This window comes from Schistocerca serialis, chromosome 10 (genome assembly GCF_023864345.2).
Source record: "Schistocerca serialis cubense isolate TAMUIC-IGC-003099 chromosome 10, iqSchSeri2.2, whole genome shotgun sequence".
NCBI classification, from domain to species: domain Eukaryota; kingdom Metazoa; phylum Arthropoda; class Insecta; order Orthoptera; family Acrididae; genus Schistocerca; species Schistocerca serialis.
Window position 1 is genome coordinate 240,606,413 of NC_064647.1, and position 20,103 is coordinate 240,626,515.

Consider the following 20,103-nt stretch of genomic DNA (forward strand, 5'->3'; position numbering starts at 1 on the left):
TTGATTTGGGAGGGGGGGGGGGGGGAGGGGATGAAACAGCGAGGTCGTCGGTCCCATCGGATTGGGTAATGACGGGGAAGGAAATCGGTCATGCCCTTTGCCTGGAGCGATTTGGGAAAATCACGGAGAACCTAACTCAGGATGACCGGACGCGGGTTTGAACCGTCGTCCTCCCGAATGAGAGTCCAGTGTGCTAACCACTGCGCCACCTCTATCGGTTGTTGTGGTGTTGACGTCAGCACACTGATGGAGCGGCGTTTCGCTAGTCCTACTGCTTCTAGCCTCTGAACAGCCGAGCGAGCTGACACAGAAAGCTGCTGGGAGTGCATCACTTCTCGAATGGCGGGAGGTGGTCATGACGTGCTTTGCCCACAATACGGGCATGCCGCCTTTTGGTGGTCTCACTTGTCTAACCAGGACCTTGATGACAGGTATGTCCGCCTCACGTTCCCACGTCGGGTCACTGCCACATATTATATTACTGAAACTTCAACAAAATAGTATTATAAAAGTGTACAACTTTGCTTCCGCCGTTTGCCGATAGGTGGCGAAACGGTATGTAGTGGTTGAAAGAAACATATCGCAGACGTCAGACAGTTAAATTGGACCTCGCTCAATATAACCTCATTCAAACATTAGTCGATTTGTGCCTGCATCATAAAGTTGTTCTTGATTGAAAATCTCAGTTTACGAGGCTAATTCTCGTGATTTGCGGGAGGTGTTACTCTTTTGTTTCAATATGAAGAAACCAGCGGCTGAGTCTCATCGAATGCTTTCAAGTACGAATGGTGAGGTCGCTATTAGTCAAAGAACATGTCGTGAGTGGTTTCAACGCTTCAAGAACAGTGATTTGAACGTCATAGACCGACATAGTGGTGGAAGAGAGAATGTTTTCGAAGATGCAGAATTGGAAACATTGCTGAGTCAAGACTCTTGTCAAGCTCAAGATGGTGTGGCACGATTTGTGGCAGTGACACAGCAAGCCATTTCAAAACGTCTCAAGGCTATGGACATGATTCACAAAGAAGGAACTTGGGTCCCGTGTGAGCTGAAACCAAGAGATGTTGAACGGCGTTTGCGTGTTTGTGAACAGTTGCTTCAGAGGCAAAAACGGAAGGGATTTCTGCATCGCATTGTGACTGGGGACGAAAAATGGGTTCATTACAGTAACCCTAAACGCAAAAAATCACGAGATGCTTCCACGTCGACGGCCAAACCGAATATATTCACGGCTCCAAGATCATGCTCTGCATTTGGTGGGACCAGCTCAGCGTCGTGTACTATGAGGTGTTAAAACCAATTGAAACAGTCACAGGTGCTCGTTATCGAACGCAATTAATGCGTCTGAGCAGAGCATTAAAAGATAAACGGCCGCAATACAGCGAGAGGCACGATAAAGTGATTTCGCAGCACGACAACGCTCTTCCCCACATTGCAAAAGAGGTCAAAACGTACTTGGAAACGCTAAAATGGGAAGTCCTGCCCAACCTGCCGTATTCTCCAGACAATGCTCCCGCTGACTGTCACCTGTTTAGATCAATGGCGCACGGCCTGGCTGACCAACACCTCCGATCTCATGACGTAGTCACAAATTGGATGGACTCGTGGATCGCTTCAAAAGATGAACAATTTTTTTCGACGCGGGATTCGTACACTGAGTGAAAGATGGGAGAAAGTAGTGGCCAGCGATGGAAAATACTTCGAATGACACAGGTGTAACCAATTTGTTTCATTAAAGCCTCAAATGTTGGGGATAAAACGGCGTGTGCAAAGTTGTACGCCGTAAAGAACAGTGTGCTAACCACTGTATCTGCGGCTGCTTCCTGCTGACGCCGTAGTATACGAGACGGTAGAAGGATACACATTAATTTAGAATGCCTATTTGGTGTGATGAATTGCAGTTTGCTGCAAATGTAGAAAAATATAAGCTCATTTAGATGAGTGGGAAAAACAATCCTGTAATGTTCGGATACAGTATTACTGATGCTCTACTTGACTTTGTCACGTCCATTAAATATCTATGTGTAACATCGTAAGGCGATGGCAACGGCCTTGCCTCATTGGTTAGACCGGTTCCCGTGAGATCACCGAAGTTAAGCGCTGTCGGGCGTGGTCGGCACTTGGATGGGTGACCATCCGGGCTGCCATGCGCTGTTGCCATTTTTCGGGGTTCACTGAGCCTCGTGAAGCCAATTGAGGAGCTACTCGACCGAATAGTAGCGGCTTCGGTCAAGAATACCGCCATAGCGACCGGGAGAGCGGTGTGCTGACCCCACGCCGCTCCTCTCCGCATCCTCCCCTGAGGATGACACGGCGGTCGTATGGTCCCGGTAAGCCACTCGTGGCCTGAAGACGGAGTGCTAACACCGTAAGGTGATCTGAAACGGACCGAGCACATAAGGTCAGTCTATTGGGAGAATTCTAGGTCTGCCATCATTCAGAGATGACGTTGTCATACCAAATTTGGCAACGCGAATCGATACCACAGACATTAGTGAGGGCTCGGAGTAGCCCGCAATGACGTACGGATGGCGCTCCTGGAAACCACACCTCCCCTCCCAGTACAGCGGCGGCCTCAAGCTGACGTCAATATAGCGTCGAGCTGGCTGGAGTTCCAACCCAGTTCGAAACCTCACCTACAGCACTCAACATGATCATGTAGGACACTGTCCTTCAACTTTCACATGAACTGTTCTTTCGTAAAGGTTACGTTTAGTACTACAAGAGAAGAACAGCTTGTTAGTTAATACAGGCAAGTGATGCTTTACTAGTCCATGACAGTTGTAAATTATCCATACTCATGTGCGTCATAATCAAGTAAATCTTTTATTCATATGCATAATAAAATGAGCTAATATTTCATGTGTTCTAGTTTTGTGTGCCACCTCACCAAGCAAAGAAAGGAAGCACACTGAACCGCCAAAGAAACTGGTATAGGCATGCGTATTCAAATACAGAGATATGTAAACATACAGAATACGGCGCTGCGGTCGGCAACGCCTACATAAGGTAACAAGTGTCTGGCGCAGTTTTTAGATCGGCTGCTGCTGCTACAGTGCCAGCTTATCAAGATTTAAGTCAATTTCAATGTGCTGTTATAGTCAGCGTACGAGCGATGAGACACTGCCTCTCCGAGGTGGCGATGAAGTGGGAATTTTCCCGTACGACCATTTCACGAATGTACCGTGAATATCAAGAATCCGATAAAGGTTGAAATCTCGCACATCGCCGCGGCCGGAAAAAGATCCTGGGAGAACGGGACCAACGACGACTGCAGAGAATCTTTCAACGTGACAGAAGTGCAACTCTTCCGCAAATTTATGCATATTTCAACGCTGGGCCATCAACAAGTGTCAGCGTGCGTACCATTCAACGAAACATCATCGATATGGACTTTCGGAGGCGAAAGCCCACTCGTGTACCCCTGATGACTGCACAAGCTTTACACCTCACCTGGGTCGTCAACACCGACATTGGACAGTTGATGACTGGAAACATGTTGCCTGGTCGGGCGAGTCTCGTTTCAGATTGTACCGAGCGAATGGACGTTTACGGGTATGGACACAACGTAATGAATCCATGGACCCTGCATGTCATCAGGAGACTTTTCAAGCTGGTGGTAGCTCTATATGGTGTGGGGCGTGTGCAGTTGCTGCGATATGGGATCCCTGATACGTCTGGATACGACTCTGACAGGTGCCACGTACGTAAGCATCCTCCCCGATCAACTGCACCCATTCGTGTCCATTGCGCATTCCGACGGATTTGGGCAATTCCAGCAGGACAATGCGTCACCCCACACGTCCAGGATTGCTACAGAGTGGCTCTTCTGCTTTCATACACTTCCGCTGGCCACCAAACTCCCCAGACATGAACATTACTGAGCATATCGGGAATGCCTTGCAACGTGCTGTTCAGAAGATATCTACAACCTTGCGTAGACTTACGTATTTATGGACAGCCCTCCAGGATTCATGGTGTCATTTCCCTCCAGCACTACTTCAGACATCAGTCGAGTCCATGCCACGTAGTGCTGCGGAATTTCTGAGTGCTTGCGGTGGCCCTACACGATATTAGGAGGCGTACTAGTTTCTTTGGGTCTTCAGTGTAAAATGAAATAATATTTCATGTGCTCTAGTTAGATATGCCACCTCACCAGGCGATGAAAGAACCCACAGTTGTGGCCAGGCGGAAGTAGTTTTGCATGGTCAAAAGACTAGGAAAACTTGTCACACTTACAAAGGAGACCGCGTATACAACAGTAGTGCTACTCATTCTTGCGTACAACTGTAGTTTCAGATATCCACCAGGTCAGATTAAAAGTAGGAATCGGAGTAATTCAGAGGAGTGCAGATTTCTTACTGGTGGGTTCGATCAGCACGCTGAGATGCATCGTGAACTCAAAAAAATGGTTCAAATGGCTCTGAGCAGTATGGGACTTAACATCTGACGTAATCAGTCCCCTATAACTTAGAACTACTTAAACCTAACTAACCTAAGAACATCACACACATCCATGTCCGAGGCAGGATACGAACCTGCGACCGTAGTGGTCGCGCGGTTCCAGACAGAAGCGCCTAGAACCGCTCCGCCACGCCGGCCGGCCATCGTGAACTCAAATGAGATTCCCCGGGGGCAATGCGACGTTTTCTTTGAGGAACGCTACTGAGAAAATTTACAGAACCGGCATTTCAAGGTGACTGCAGAACTGTTCTTCTCCTGGCAACGTGCGTTTTGTTTAAGGACCAAGAAGATAAGAGAAATCACGACCCGTACAGAGGCATATAGACAGTTTTCCCTCGCTTCATTTATGAGCGGAAGAGAAAAGAAATGAGTATTTGTAGTACAAGGAACCCTGGGCATGCACCACACGCTGGCTTGTGGAGTGTGTATGCAGATGTGGATGTATCATAATTACTGGCAAAGCGATGACATGGGTTAAAGTGCGCGGCAGTAGGAGTAGGAAAAATTCCAGCAAGCAGAGATTCAAAAATGAGCCGTTTACGATGTAAGTGTGGTTGTGTGCCATCGCTGACTTCAGAATGAGTTGTTGTCAGATCTTGTACAAAATTTACTGGAAAAGTAACCTTTTCTACCAAGTTCCCATCTAAAAGGTCTCAAATAACATCCATTGTCACCCTAACAAGAAACACATCGTTCATCAAAAAGTTTGGAGACAGTCGAACTTTCATAAACATGTGTGCTTGTTGAAAAATTTGTAGATAGCGCACTTCTGTGATAGCCAATGCGAGAAGTGAATAAATCTGTCACTCTTTATCTAGTTATTCCACCGGTTAGTATGTGGGGTGTATCATTAGTAGTTTCGGAAAGTGATACGGTTGAAAGTACACGACAATAGAATGAAAAATATTGAGTAAACGTGGGTCTCCAGATGAACCGTTTGCGAGATAAGTACCAGTGTTTCCTTAAGAATGATCACTGACTTCAAAAATTGGTGCAAATGTATTTGAAATATAAACTTTTCGATTAAGTCCGAATGCAGCTGGGCTCGTATCTCATCGATGCACTATGGTTATGGAAAGTGGTACAGGCACGGTATTGTATAAGCACTTTCTACTCCTCTGGAGAATTCCAGACTCTCTCCAAAGACCTCAAAATGCGAGGCTGACACGCGGGACATCTTCAGCAGCTGTGAATATACAATAAACTGTATCGTTTAACGTGCACAAGCAGCATTGTACCCTGTCAGTACATACACTTTGGTACAGGACTAGTAAGAAATAGAGGAAAGTTAAGATGTCGGTTTTAACGTTTCTGGCCTCCTACATAGTCTCATCCATTTGAGTACAACCGCGTGAGAGTGTGAGAAGAGTCCTTCTTTGAGATGTAGTTCAACTTATTCGTCCACGCTGGCTTGATTGATAGTTTGTCGTCAAAGTGTTGGCCCTTGATGTGAATTTCTGGACTTTGTCGTTTTGTGGTAAGTTCGTACTGAGAACAACAAGTGTATTCACCCGTCGTAATTGTTTCTGGAAAAGAATTGTTCCCGTTTTTTACTTCAAAAAGTCGCAGCAGGCGTTCATGCTTCTTTGTTTTTGCTCAAAAGTCAAGATGTGCTGGACAAACTTTGCGCAAATTTTTCTGTTCTTCAGAACATTCTGGAGATGGAGGTTAACTGAAGTTAAAATCTTCTGGGTTATTAGGCCACGTCATGTTTCCTCTAAAATGATCGACGTTTCGACCCCTCTGCTGGGATCTTCCTCAGGATCTTCTGGTGTCCACTACTGCTAGAATACTGTAGCGGAACATCATGAGAACTGTGGCTCTGACATCGATTTTAATAACGTACGTGTACTGTCTGAAGAAACAAACATTTGTAGAAGAAAGGTCCCAGAAGCGGTTGAAATTTCTAAGAATGCATCTAATTTCAATAGAGAGGACGGCTATAGGCTTCTGGCATCGTGGAACCCTACCATCAAGGAAGTAAATAAGCGGCCGCCGTGTGTGAGCGGCATAAACAACGCGCTGCAAGTCACCTCGGCGGACAATAATATTTTGGGTAAACATTCCCCTCTCTTGCTCTGTCCGTTTCGAATATAGCCACTGATGACGACCAACCAACAGCGGTAGCAGCCATTCCAACCAATAACCCTTCCCCAGCATAAGTGTGGAATAGTGCGTTTCTATCCAATGACGATGGGCCGCCAATGGTATCCACAGGAGATGAGCTACCAATGCCCCTTCTTCTGCATCAGAGCGGGAATATTAGCCTATGACTATGGCCCACGAATGGTAGCCATATGAATTTTAACCAATACTATCACTTCTCCAGTACGAACACGTGAAAACTCCCCCTTTATAAGAGCACGCGAGACAGTGTTCCAGCAGTAGTGGACACCAGAAGATCCTGAGAAAGATCCCAGCAGAGGGGTCGAAACGTCGATCATTTTAGAAGAAACATGACGCGGCCTAATAACCCAGAAGATTTTAACTTCAGTGACAACGGCCACGAAGTCCTGTAGACTTACATAAAATTCTGGAGATTGTCTTGAACACTTGATTTAGAGACGTTGCTCCTTTGCGATTTCCGACACAAAAACTTTGACACAATACTGTATATCGCCCACTGCTTAACACTGTCTACTCACAAATGACTTGTCGAATGCACATTGTTGTTTACAGTTGTTGGTTCACGCTCCCACCGTAGTTTCTGCGCTGACGTCACTGGTCATAGGGCTCAGTCCGAAGTGGGACTTGCCACTCAAGACAGTTCTACTCCAGTCAGTGAGATTCCCGGCCATGGAATGGGACACCAGCCTCACTGCCTCCCATCATACGGCGCGACAACCAGGAGTGATGGCCTAGGGGGTGACTTATTTTCATAGCAAGACCCTTCTGGTTCTCATCCTGATCTAACATTTCAGCGATATACTATCTTTCGGCATACAGTGAGAGATTCTGCTTCTTGTCGTCACGCTTTCCAAACCCTACGTTGACCAGCAAGGTCGCCGGATCTCTCCCCAACTCAAAACTTCTGAATTATTACGGGCAGTGCCCTCGAATCAGCTCCGGATTTTGACGATCTAACGCTCCAGTTGGACTGAATTAGGCTGAATATCCCTCAGCAGCATATGCGACAACTCTGTCAATCAATGCCAAACTGAATAACTGACTGGCCAGACGGGAACCAGCCCGTTATTGACATGCTCACTTTGTGAACATTTTTCTCGTGAATAAGACACCCAATTTTTCTGGAATTGCACTCATTTGTTTGTCAATACATGCACAGCACATCTACCGATTTCCGTCCCATTCGGCTAATTTCTTTGTCGTGGTTTTGTGTGTATGTGTGTGTGTGTGTTTGTGTGTGTGTGTGTGTGTGTGTGTGTGTGTGTGTGTGTGTTAGAGTGTGCCGTACGTTCGGAACAGTACCTGTAACTTCTGAAAGCCTTTGCCTCAATCACAGATGTAATAAATGAAAGGAAACTACATGCGCCAATTGACGTAGGTCCTGTCTAAGGTAACAGCCCGATCGGGTGTGTCCGGAACGCTGTGGATGTTTCTTTCGGACTACGCTTAACATGTGCCTTCTCTGTAGTTTCTCCGAAAGACATTGCACTTGTGAGACGTAAAGATAAAAAGGAAACACTGAAAACAAAATATTAGGCTAAAATGCTCATTTTACAAGATCTTTACACAAATTCATAAGAAAAGAACACAGACAAGGCTAAAAAAGAAAACGAAGAAAACATGAAAGAAAATTGTAGTGCTTAACGACACAGACCCTCGCCTTCAGAGGAACAGGACGAGGCTACAGTGGTTCAGAGTTAAGAGCGAACTAATGGAGATGACGGCGAGGCCCAGTGCGGAAATAATGTGGAGAAAATTATAAGAGCAGACTGGTTAGAGTGTATGATTTAAGACACCTCGTTTCCTTTTAGAAACTGTTGCCGAAGATATGGTCAAATCGCATCCAAAAAGAGAAAACAGTCTCCGATTTCAGCTTGCTTTCCACGAGAATTTTATTTATTCTGTTGCTTCCTTTTGTTAATGTTATTTATTCCCTGCTGCAATATCCCTCGTATTGCAGTCGCTAACTCACTCTCTTACATAGAGGCAGATGAGCATTTGAAATTTTTTTATAGTCGCTTAAAATTAAATGTACTTCAAAATATCTATGCTAGATTTTTCTATACATGTTGACATTATTAGTAAATGAACATGAATCTCGTAAAAAAGGTTTGAATGTTTTGTGACATAGCCCACCCACCCCTCTTCACCCCAGAAAACCAGTGTTCCCTTACTTAATACACAAATCTACGAGGGTAGTTCAGTAAGTAATGCAACACATTTTTCCTCGGCTAAATTCGGTTGAAAGATATGCTGTATTTGTTGTCAGACATCGTGCAATATACCCGCTTCAGCCCCTATAGTTTCATGAAGTTCCGATAGCTGGCGGTGTTCCACGTAGCTTTCAAAATGGCTGCGTTACGAGCTGACGGCTGTCGCTGAGTTTCTTTTGGCGGAAAACCAGAACATCGCAGATATTCACAGGCGCTTGCGGGATTTCTACAGAGACCCGGCAGAGTAAATAATCTTGGTTAATTTGTAACACAGAGGGGGTTACCTGGATTACGTGACGTAAACGGAGTCCGCTGTACTTGTTGTATGGCCGGCCGCTGTGGCCGAGCGGTTCTAGGCGCTTCATCCGGAACCGCGCTGCTGCTGCGGTCGCAGGTTCGAATCCTGCCTCGAGCATGGATGTGTGTGATGTCTTTAGGTTAGTTAGGTTTAAGTACTTCTAAGCGTAGGGGGCTGATGACCTCAGATGTAAAGTCCCATAATGCTTAGAGCCATTTCAACTTGTTGTAAACAACCACCTCAGTTTCCTTCTGCCTACACACCAGTAAGATCTTATGGTGACACGAACTTCCGAGAGTATGTCACTCAAATATACTGAAGATTCCTGTTTGTGGCCGAAATCTAGATATGTTGTTGTTGTGGTCTTCAGTCCTGAGACTGGTTTGATGCAGCTCTCCATGCTACTCTATCCTGTGGAAGCTTCTTCATCTCCCAGTACTTACTGCAACCTACATCCTTCTGAATCTGCTTAGTGTATTCATCTCTTGGTCTCCCTCTACGATTTTTACCCTCCACGCTGCCCTCCAATGCTAAATTGGTGACCCCTTGATGCCTCAGAACATGTCCTACCAACCGATCCCTTCTTCTAGTCAAGTTATGCCACAAACTTCTCTTCTCCCCAATCCTATTCAATACCTCCTCATTAGTTACGTGATCTACCCACCTTATCTTCGGCATCTTCTGTAGCACCACATTTCGAAAGCTTCTATTCTCTTCTTGTCCAAACTAGTTATCGTCCATGTTTCACTTCCATACATGGCTACACTCCATACAAATACTTTCAGAAACGACTTCCTGACAATTAAATCTATACTCGATGTTAACAAATTTCTCTTCTTCAGAAACGATTTCCTTGCCATTGCCAGTCTACATTTTATATCCTCTCTACTTCGACCATCATCAGTTATTTTACTCCCTAAATAGCAAAACTCCTTTACTACTTTAAGTGTCTCATTTCCTAATCTAACTCCCTCAGCATCACACGATTTAATTTGACTACATTCCATTATCCTCGTTTTACTTTTGTTGATGTTCATCTTATATCCTCCTTTCAAGACACTGTCCATTCCGTTCAACTGCTCTTCCAAGTCCTTTGCTGTCTCTGACAGAATTGCAATGTCATCGGCGAACCTCAAAGTTTTTACTTCTTCTGCATGAATTTTAATACCTACTCAAAATTTTTCTTTTGTTTCCTTTACCGCTTGCTAAATATACAGATTGAATAACATCGGGGAGAGGCTACAACCCTGTCTTACTCCCTTCCCAACCACTGCTTCCCTTTCATGCCCCTCGACTCTTCTAACTGCCATATGGTTTCTGTACAAATTGTAAATAGCCTTTCGCTCAATGTATTTTACCCCTGCCACCTTCAGAATTTGAAAGAGAGTATTCCAGTTAACATTGTCAAAAGCTTTCTCTAAGTCTACAAATGCAAGAAACGTAGGTTTGCCTTTTCTTAATCTTTCTTCTAAGATAAGTTGTAAGGTTAGTATTGCCTCACGTGTTCCAACATTTCTACGGAATCCAAACTGATCTTCCCCGAGGTCCGCATCTACCAGTTTTTCCATTCGTCTGTAAACAATTCGCATTAGTATTTTGCAGCTGTGACTTATTAAACTGATAGTTCGATAATTTTCACATCTGTCAACACCTGCTTTCTTTGGGATTGGAATTATTATATTCTTCTTGAAGTCTGATGGTATTTCGCCTGTCTCATACATCTTGCTCACCAGATGGTAGAGTTTTGTCATGACTGGCTCTCCCAAGGCTATCATTAGTTCTAATGGAGTGTTGTCTACTCCCGGGGCCTTGTTTCGACTCAGGTCTTTCAGTGCTCTGTCAAACTCTTCACGCAGAATCTTATCTCCTATTTCGTCTTCATCTACATCCTCTTCCATTTCCATAATATTGTCCTCAAGTTCATCGCCCTTGTATAAATCCTCTATATAATCCTTCCATCTTTCTGCCTTCCCTTCTTTGCTTAGAACTGGGTTGCCATCTGAGCTCTTGATATTCATACAAGCGGTTCTCTTCTCTCCAAAGGTCTCTTTAATTTTCCTGTAGGCAGTATCTATCTTACCCCTAGTGAGATAAGCCTCTACATCCTTACATTTGTCCTCTAGCCATCCCTGCTTAGCCATTTTGCACCTCCTGTGGATCTGATTTTTGAGACGTTTGTATTCCTTTCTGCCTGCTTCATTTACTGCATTTTTATATTTTCTCCTTTCATCAATTAAATTCAATATTTCTTCTGTTACCCAAGGATTGCTATTAGCCCTCGTCTTTTTACCTACTTGGACCTCTGCTGCATTCACTACTTCATCCCTCAGAGCTACCCATTCTTCTTCTACTGTATTTCTTTCCCCCATTCCTGTCAATTGATCCCTTATGCTCTCCCTGAAACTCTCTACAACCTCTGGTTCTTTCAGTTTGTCCAGGTCCCATCTCCTTAAATTCCCACCTTTTTGCAGTTTCTTCAGTTTCAATCTGCAGTTCATAACCAATAGATTGTGGTCAGAATCCACATCTGCCCCTGGAAATGTCTTACAATTTAAAACCTGGTTCCTAAATCTCTGTCTTACCATTATATAATCTATCTGATACCTTTTAGTATCTCCAGGATTCTCCCAGGTATACAACCTTCTTTTATGATTCTCGAACCAAGTGTTAGTTATGATTAAGTTATGCTCTGTGCAAAATTCTACAAGGCGGCTTCCTCTTTCATTTCTTCCCCCCAATCCATATTCACCTACTATGTTTCCTTCTCTCCCTTTTCCTACTGACGAATTCCAGTCACCCATGACTATTAAATTTTCGTCACCCTTCACTACCTGAATAATTTCTTTTATCTCCTCATACATTTCATCTATTTATTCATCATCTGCAGAACTAGTTGGAATATAAACTTGTACTACTGTAGTAGGCATGGGCTTTTTGTCTATCTTGGCCACAATAATGCGTTCACTATGCTGTTTGTAGTAGCTAACCCGCACTCCTATTTTTTTATTCATTATTATACCTACTCCTGCATTACCCCTATTTGACTTTGTGTTTATAACCCTGTACTCACCAGACCAAAAGTCTTGTTCCTCCTGCCACCGAACTTCACTAATTCCCACTATGTCTAACTTTAACCTATCCATTTCCCTTTTTAAATTTTCTAACCTACCTGCCCGATTAAGGGATCTGACATTCCACGCTCCGATCCGTAGAACGCCAGTTTTCTTTCTCCTGATAACGACGTCCTCCTGAGTAGTCCCCGCCCGGAGATCCGAATGGGGGACTATTTTACCTCCGGAATATTTTACCCAAGAGGACGCCACCATCATTTAATCGTACAGTAAAGCTGCATGTCCTCGGGAAAAAATACGGCTGTAGTTTCCCCTTGCTTTCAGCCGTTCGCAGTACCAGCACAGCAAGGCCGTTTTGGTTAATGTTATAAGGCCAGATCAGTCAATCATCCAGACTGTTGCCCCTGCAACTACTGAAAAGGCTGCTGCCCCTCTTCAGGAACCACATGTTTGTCTGGCCTCTCAACAGATACCCCTCCGTTGTGGTTGCACCTACGGTACGGCCATATGTGTCGCTGAGGCACGCAAGCCTCCCCACCAACGGCAAGGTCCATGGTTCATGGGGGGAATCTAGATATACAAGAGCAATAAAAAGCTAATGGGGTTGCGGATGACTGCTGTGATCCTCTTCTTCCTTACATTCTCCGGTCGACTTATCGAATGAAACTTACTCCTATCTCCTTTTGTCACTTCTCCTCTGGCTCCCTCTCTTGCAGCAGCTTAGCATGTTTTCACCACTGAAATTACTTATAAGGAGTTGGGTAACAACAACAGTAATCTCTACTTTTGTACATGTTTTATTTAAAGACCAATGTAGTTGCCCTTGTCATCGATGATTCAGAAGATTTCTATATTTCAGTGTAATTGGAGCTGGAATGAGGTCAGTTTGGTGACGTGTCTATTAGAGCGCCAAGCACGCGGCATTACGTGCAGATTTGCACTCCGCAGAAAAGTGGAACCTCCGCAATCTATATTTATTCCACGAAGTACAATATAGTTGTGATACTTTAAGCTTTCCCAGCGGACATATTGTAAATAGTCTTCACGGGTTTGCCGCCGGATGACGTTGTGCAAACTCCACTACATTTACAAATCTTTAACATGTTGCAGCGCTTCAGCAACCGTGAATTGTTCAGACAATAATAAATTCAGCCTTCAGTTGCAAGGTAATTTTTTTTTTAGTTTACCTATGTTTCTGTGCAATTAATGGTATCTTCTTCAGAACCTGTTTTAAGTATTTAAAAAGTATCCAGAATGAGATTTTCACTCTGCAGCGGAGTGTGCGCTGATATGAAACTTCCTGGCAGGTTAAAACTGTGTGCCGGATCGAGACTCGAACACGGGACCTTTGCCTTTCGCGGGCAGAGTGAAAATCTCATTCTGGAAACGTCCCCTAGGCTGTGGCTAAACCATGTGTCCCCATATCCGTTCTTTCAGGAGTGCTAGTTCTGCAAGGTTCGCAGGAGAGCTTCTGTAAAGTTTGGAAGGTAGGAGACGAGGTACTGGCAGAAGTAAAACTGTGAGGAGGGGCGTGAGTCGTGCTTGGGTAGCCCAGTTGGTAGAGCACTTGCCCGCGAAAGGAAAAGGTCCCATGTTCGAGTCTCGGTCCAGCACACAGCACACACTTGCCCCCTTTCTATCAGCAATTTATCGTAGATCGCTGGAAGAACGTAAAGTACCTAGCGACTGGAAGAAAGCGCAGGTCGTTCCCATTTTCAAGAAGGGTCATAAATCAGATGCGAATAATTGTAGGCCTATTTCGCTTACGTCAATCTGTTGTAGAATAATGGAACATGTTTTGTGTTCTCGTATTATGACGTTCTTAGATAATTCAAATCTCCTTCATCATAACCAACATGGATTCCGCAAACAGAGATCATGTGAAACTCAGCTCGCCCTATTTGCCCAAGAAATTCACAGTGCCGTAGACACTGGCGAGCAGATTGATGCCGTATTCCTGGACTTCAGGAAGGCATTTGATACGGTTCCGCACTTACGTTTAGTGAAAAAAATACGAGCTTACGGAATATCGGACCAGGTTTGTGATTGGATTCAGGATTTCCTAGAAGAAAGAACACAACATGTCATTCTTAACGGTTCAAAATCTGCAGATGTAGAGGTAATTTCGGGAGTACCGCAGGGAAGCGTGATAGGACCTTTATTGTTTACAATATACATAAATGACTTAGTTGACAACATCGGTAGCTCCGTGAGGCTATTTGCAGATGACACGGTTGTCTACAAGAAAGTAGCAACATCAGAAGACTCGTACGTACTCCAGGAGGACCTGCAGAGGATTAATGCATGGTGCGACAGCTGGCAGCTTTCCCTAAACGTAGATAAATGTAATATAATGCGCATACATAGGGGCAGAAATCCATTCCAGTACGATTATGCCATAGGTGGTAAATCATTGGAAGCGGTAACGACCGTAAAATACTTAGGAGTTACTATCCGGAGCGATCTGAAGTGGAATGATCACATAAAACAAATAGTGGGAAAAGCAGGCGCCAGGTTGAGATTCATAGGAAGAATTCTAAGAAAATGTGACTCATCGACGAAAGAAGTAGCTTACAAAACGCTTGTTCGTCCGATTCTTGAGTATTGCTCATCAGTATGGGACCCTTACCAGGTTGGATTAATAGAAGAGATAGACATGATCCAGCGAAAAGCAGCGCGATTCGTCATGGGGACATTTAGTCAGCGCGAGAGCGTTACGGAGATGCTGAACAAGCTCCAGTGGCGGACACTTCAAGAAAGGCGTTACGCAATACGGAGAGGTTTATTATCGAAATTACGAGAGAGCACATTCCGGGAAGAGATGGGCAACATATTACTACCGCCCACATATATCTCGCGTAATGATCACAACGAAAAGATCCGAGAAATTAGAGCAAATACGGAGACTTACAAGCAGTCGTTCTTTCCACGCACAATTCGTGAATGGAACAGGGAAGGGGGGATCAGATAGTGGTACAATAAGTACCCTCCGCCACACACCGTAAGCTGGCTCGCGGAGTATAGATGTAGATGTAGATGTAGATGTAATTTGCCAGGAAGTTTCATTTAAAAGTATACTTAAAACAGTTTCAGAAGAAGATACGATTATTGGCATCGAAAGCTAGGTAAACTAAAAAAAAACTTATCGTGCAACTGAAGGCTGCGTTTCTTATTGTCTCCACAATATTTTCTCGCAGCAACTGTCCGATATCTTCAGGTGCTTGAACCTTGCTGCTGGCTGGGTACCTAGCAAAGTTCAGCCACCTGAAGATGTCGGACAGTTGTTCCGAGGAAATATTGTGGAATATGCACTACGTCATCCGGCGGCAAACCCGTGGAGACTATTTCCGATATAGTTACTCAACTTAATGCAAAATTATTTGTTGCATTGTATTTAATACAAACACGGTCCGCGGTCCACAAAGTTATCACTTCCTTCGGAGGTGTCAACCAGCAAAGCAAGCAACCAAACTGAAACTTCCTTGAAGATTAAAACTGTGTGCCGGACCGAGACTCGAACTCGGGACCTTTGCCTTTCACGGGCAAGTGCTCTACCATCTGAGCTACCCAAGCACGACTCACGCCCCGTCCTCACAGCTTTACTCCTGCCAGAACCTCGTGCCCCACCTTCCAAAGTTTACAAAAGCTCTCCCGAGTTCGAGTCTCGGTCTGGCACACAGTTTTAATCTACCAGGAAGTTTCATATCAGCGCACACTCTGCTGCAGAGTGAAAATCTCATTCAAGCAACCAAATTATTTATGACTGACCATTCAAAAATGTTCAAATGTGTGTGAATTCCTAAGGGACCAAACTGCTGAGGTAACCGGCCCCCAACTTACACACTGCTTAAACTAACTTATGCTAAGAACAACACACACACCCATGCCCGAGGGAGGACTCGAACCTCCGGCGGGAGTCTAACATTCTGCGTGGTATCTGTTTGTTCTAAGTCGTGTCTCCCTACCACTTTCGTGCAACGACGCTCTGAGCGTGTTGTTTAGGGAATTGACTAGTTTGAACCTGGGACCTGTTGCTGGTAAGGAGACGCCAGACCATACATGACATGTAGAGTTCAGAAGAGTTCAATGAGACTAGCGATGATATAACCAAATACTTAATGATTTCAGCGTCAGCTCCACTGCACTCCCTGTAAAAGAATCTTAATACTAACTAAATTTAGTGGAAGGGGTTCAAGGCTTTCCTATTTTTAGTTATCTGGTAAAATAACGTCGAAAAAGCAGTTAAGTTTACCATTGGAAATTTTATTCTACTCACAGAACAGTGTTTATAAATTACACTATTGATAAAAGGAAATGTTCTGATACAGGATGGTAAAAACCAACTGCGTTCAACAAAAATGTGAACGAATATTCCCTGCATGGGTTTCCAAGTTTTACAATGGATCGAACAATGACCTATGCCATATCACATCCATAATCTAGGTTTAAATTAAGTTTCACAAAAGAGAAAACAATCAAAATGGTCTACAGTGACCCTCAATTATCTTTAATTACTTATCTAACTTGTCGTATATTACAGTGGTTGATGTGGCTTCTCAATAATTATATAACAGAAAAATCATCGCGTTTCAGATTTTAACTTCACGTAGCACATGTGAATACCATGAGCTTTAATTGAAGATCGACACTAGTATTACGCAAAAAGGGGATGTAACAGATGAGACTTCTGCAGTTCTGAGTCAAGCCTTATGCGGCATCGTGTGCGTTCATTACCTTGTCGGTGGTTAGTCAGCGTCAGGGGGCGGCGGGCGGCACAGCTCCACATACCGCGCCATCTCAGAAGCAACTCTCCCTAACTTCTCATTACTACAATTTACTGAAGTGGGTTTAAGAAAAGGTATCTGGCTGTGTTTTCAACTGACCAATCAGGGTCTCAATGTTAACCTTAAGCTCTGCCTACAGAATTCTGTCTATCCAGTGAGAAACATTATACTTTTCGTGGTGGGGCAATGTTTTTAACGTTTGCAACGTAACAGAGACGCGCAAAAGTCTGACGCTAAAACTTGTGCAGTTGATGTGGCCCTTTTAGTGTTATCGTTAGATCTATACTGTTCTTCTGGAGGGCTCTATCTTTTAACATGGGCTGGGGGGTGATTTTGGCGGTCGGCTGGCGACGTGGGTGTCCGTCCCTTATCGTAGGGCCTTCTAGCCTACACGATTCTGCTCTCGACTTCTGTTCTCGTTTCTCCCCTCAGAACTGCGTCTGTTTCACGGTGGGAAGGTATGACATGCATGTAGGCGTTCTTGCGTTAGTCTATGGTATTCCATTTGCTCACTCGTTGATCGTATTACTTTGGTTAATTTAATGTCAGGATTTATTTGGAGCTATGTGACATACTGCCGGATTTGCTTATCATGTCAGGGTTTTCATGGAAGGTGATGGATTTGCCTGACACCTTACAGGAGGAGCCGCATAATCAGTGAATGGCGCCTCTAACCGCGCGGCCACTGCGCGGGGCCTAACTGACCATTCGCAGCAGGAAGTAGTAATGCGTCCATATTACTTGCTTCAGATATGATAGTTCATATTTCATTCCTGTGGTAGTGAGTTTGACCCATCTGGACTTCCAAATAATTGAGATTAGGAACAGTGTTACATCAGCAATTTCACCTCTTTTTCTCTCTCTTTCTGCTTCTTTTTTTATCAAGTGGGTTCGCTGTGAACAAGTTCGGGGTCCATTTCCATAAATTTGCTGTATGTATGGTCTATAATGTGTCTGTCTTGTTCGTCTTCTGTCATCTTGTGTAGTTGGGCCACTGCTACAGGCATCGTTTCGGTTGTTCTCCATTCTGATGTCAACAACTCTGAGGCGCAATGGCCTCATATTACCGGTCCAAGATGTGCAGCGAACGGAGTAAACGGTGTATTATGCAACCACGGTATGCACGAAATTTAATCGCTATAGTTCAGAATGTTCAAATGTGTGTGAAATGTTATGGGACTTAACTGCTAAGCTCACCAGTCCCTAAGCTTACACACTACTTAACCGAAATTATCCTAAGGACAAACACACACACCCATGCCCGAGGGAGGACTCGAACCTCCGCCGGGACCAGCCGCACAGTCCATGACTGCAGCGCCCTAGACCGCTCGGCTAATCCCGCGCGGCATAAAGTTACGTTCCCGGTTTTTTTAGGTGTGAATAAGTCACCGTGTGTGTCTCTGCTGCTGGCGGCTGTGGCCGAGTGGTTCTAGGCGCTTCAGTCCGGAACCGCGCTGCTGCTGCGGTCGCAGGTTCGAATCCTGCCTCAGGTATGGATGTGTCTGATGTCCTTAGGTTAGTTAGGTTTAAGTAGTTCTAAGTTCTAGATGTTGACAGAGGTGAAAATTACCGAACTATCAGTTTAATAAGTCACAGCTGCAAAATACTAACGCGAATTCTTTACAGACGAATGGAAAAACTGTATAATGGATTATACTGTAAATGATGAAAGTATGTGAATGCAGCTTGTCGCTAACTTGGTGTAATGTTTTGTCTGCACAGAGGTGTATCTGTCGCCTTTATTACCCCTTCACTCTCACACATAAATCGGTACAATAAAGTTAGGGCCTCCTGTTTTATCTTTAGGCTGATCCGTGATAAGACAGGCAAACAATTATACTAATGGAGGATTCTGAGTATTTTCTCGAATTTCATTCGCTCTCTCTCTCTCTCTCTCTCTGTCCTTTATCTATGTACAGTTTTAAATATAATATTTCATTTACGTGAAATCAGCCCAATAGAATCTCTGGTGGAGCCCTTCGTCTTAATATTCAGCGGCTGGCTTGCTGGAAAAGATCTTTACATTTGTTATTATTGTTAAGCGCTGCATTCAGTTGGGAAAATCGATCGTTTGAACAATTCGTTCATTTTACGACAGATTTAGAATTTCAGATGTGTCCGAAGCCTTTTTGGACGATTTTATAAAATCTCGGTGATTGCAGGCTCTCTTCGTCACAACTGAAACTTCCCCACTAATTACAGGGCCAAGACAATCATCAATGATTCAGACAGAGAACGCATTCGTCATTCACTCTAGAATAAAAGGGTCACAAACCTTATTTCTGAGGAAAATTGTATATTCAATCCATCTCCATTACATGTTCCGTTTTCTGTTGATTCCAAGTCTTACTTAATTTGCGTTTACAGTTTTTCTCTCTCTTCAAATAACCCGCTAGTGGCACAAACGTTAATACCTCGCTTTAGCGAGAAGAAGAGTAAATATGTCTCTTTTAGCAACCCGACAATCTTCCAACAGATACTTCCGAAGCTGTCCTAGTTATCCGTCCCTAACAACCCTGGAGAATACATATATGTATCTCTGTTCTTCCAAAGAATAAACGTACTAGAAAAATACCTTGGCGTCGACGAGCTGTCGGCGCATATATTACTAGAAAATCCGATCAGATACTTTCCAAAAGTAAATAAATGTGGATGATTTGATTGATAATTATTAATTATTGCGTGGTAGAGGGTAACTTTCCGTGGGGAGATTACAACTGGTAGAAGCCGACCTCGGGGAAGATCACTTTGGATTCCGTAGAAATGATGGAACACGTGAGGCAATACTGACCCTACGACTTATCTTAGAAGAAAGGAAAGGCAAACCTACGTTTCTAGCATTTGTAGACTTAGAGAAAGCTTTTGATAATGTTGACAGGAATACTCTCTTTCAGATTCTGAAGGTGGCAAGGGTAAAATACAGGGAGCGAAAGGCTTTTTACAATTTGTACAGAAAGCAGATGGCAGTTATAAGAGTCGAGGGACATGATAGGGTAACAGTGGATGGGAAGGGAGTGAGACAGGGTTGTAGCGTCCCTACCAACAACTCTTGCCAACTGAAATCAGGACTCATCTGACCCAGAAACTGTTTTTAAGTCTTCTAGCGTCCAGTCCCACATTCATTTATGCGAATTAAAATCCATGGA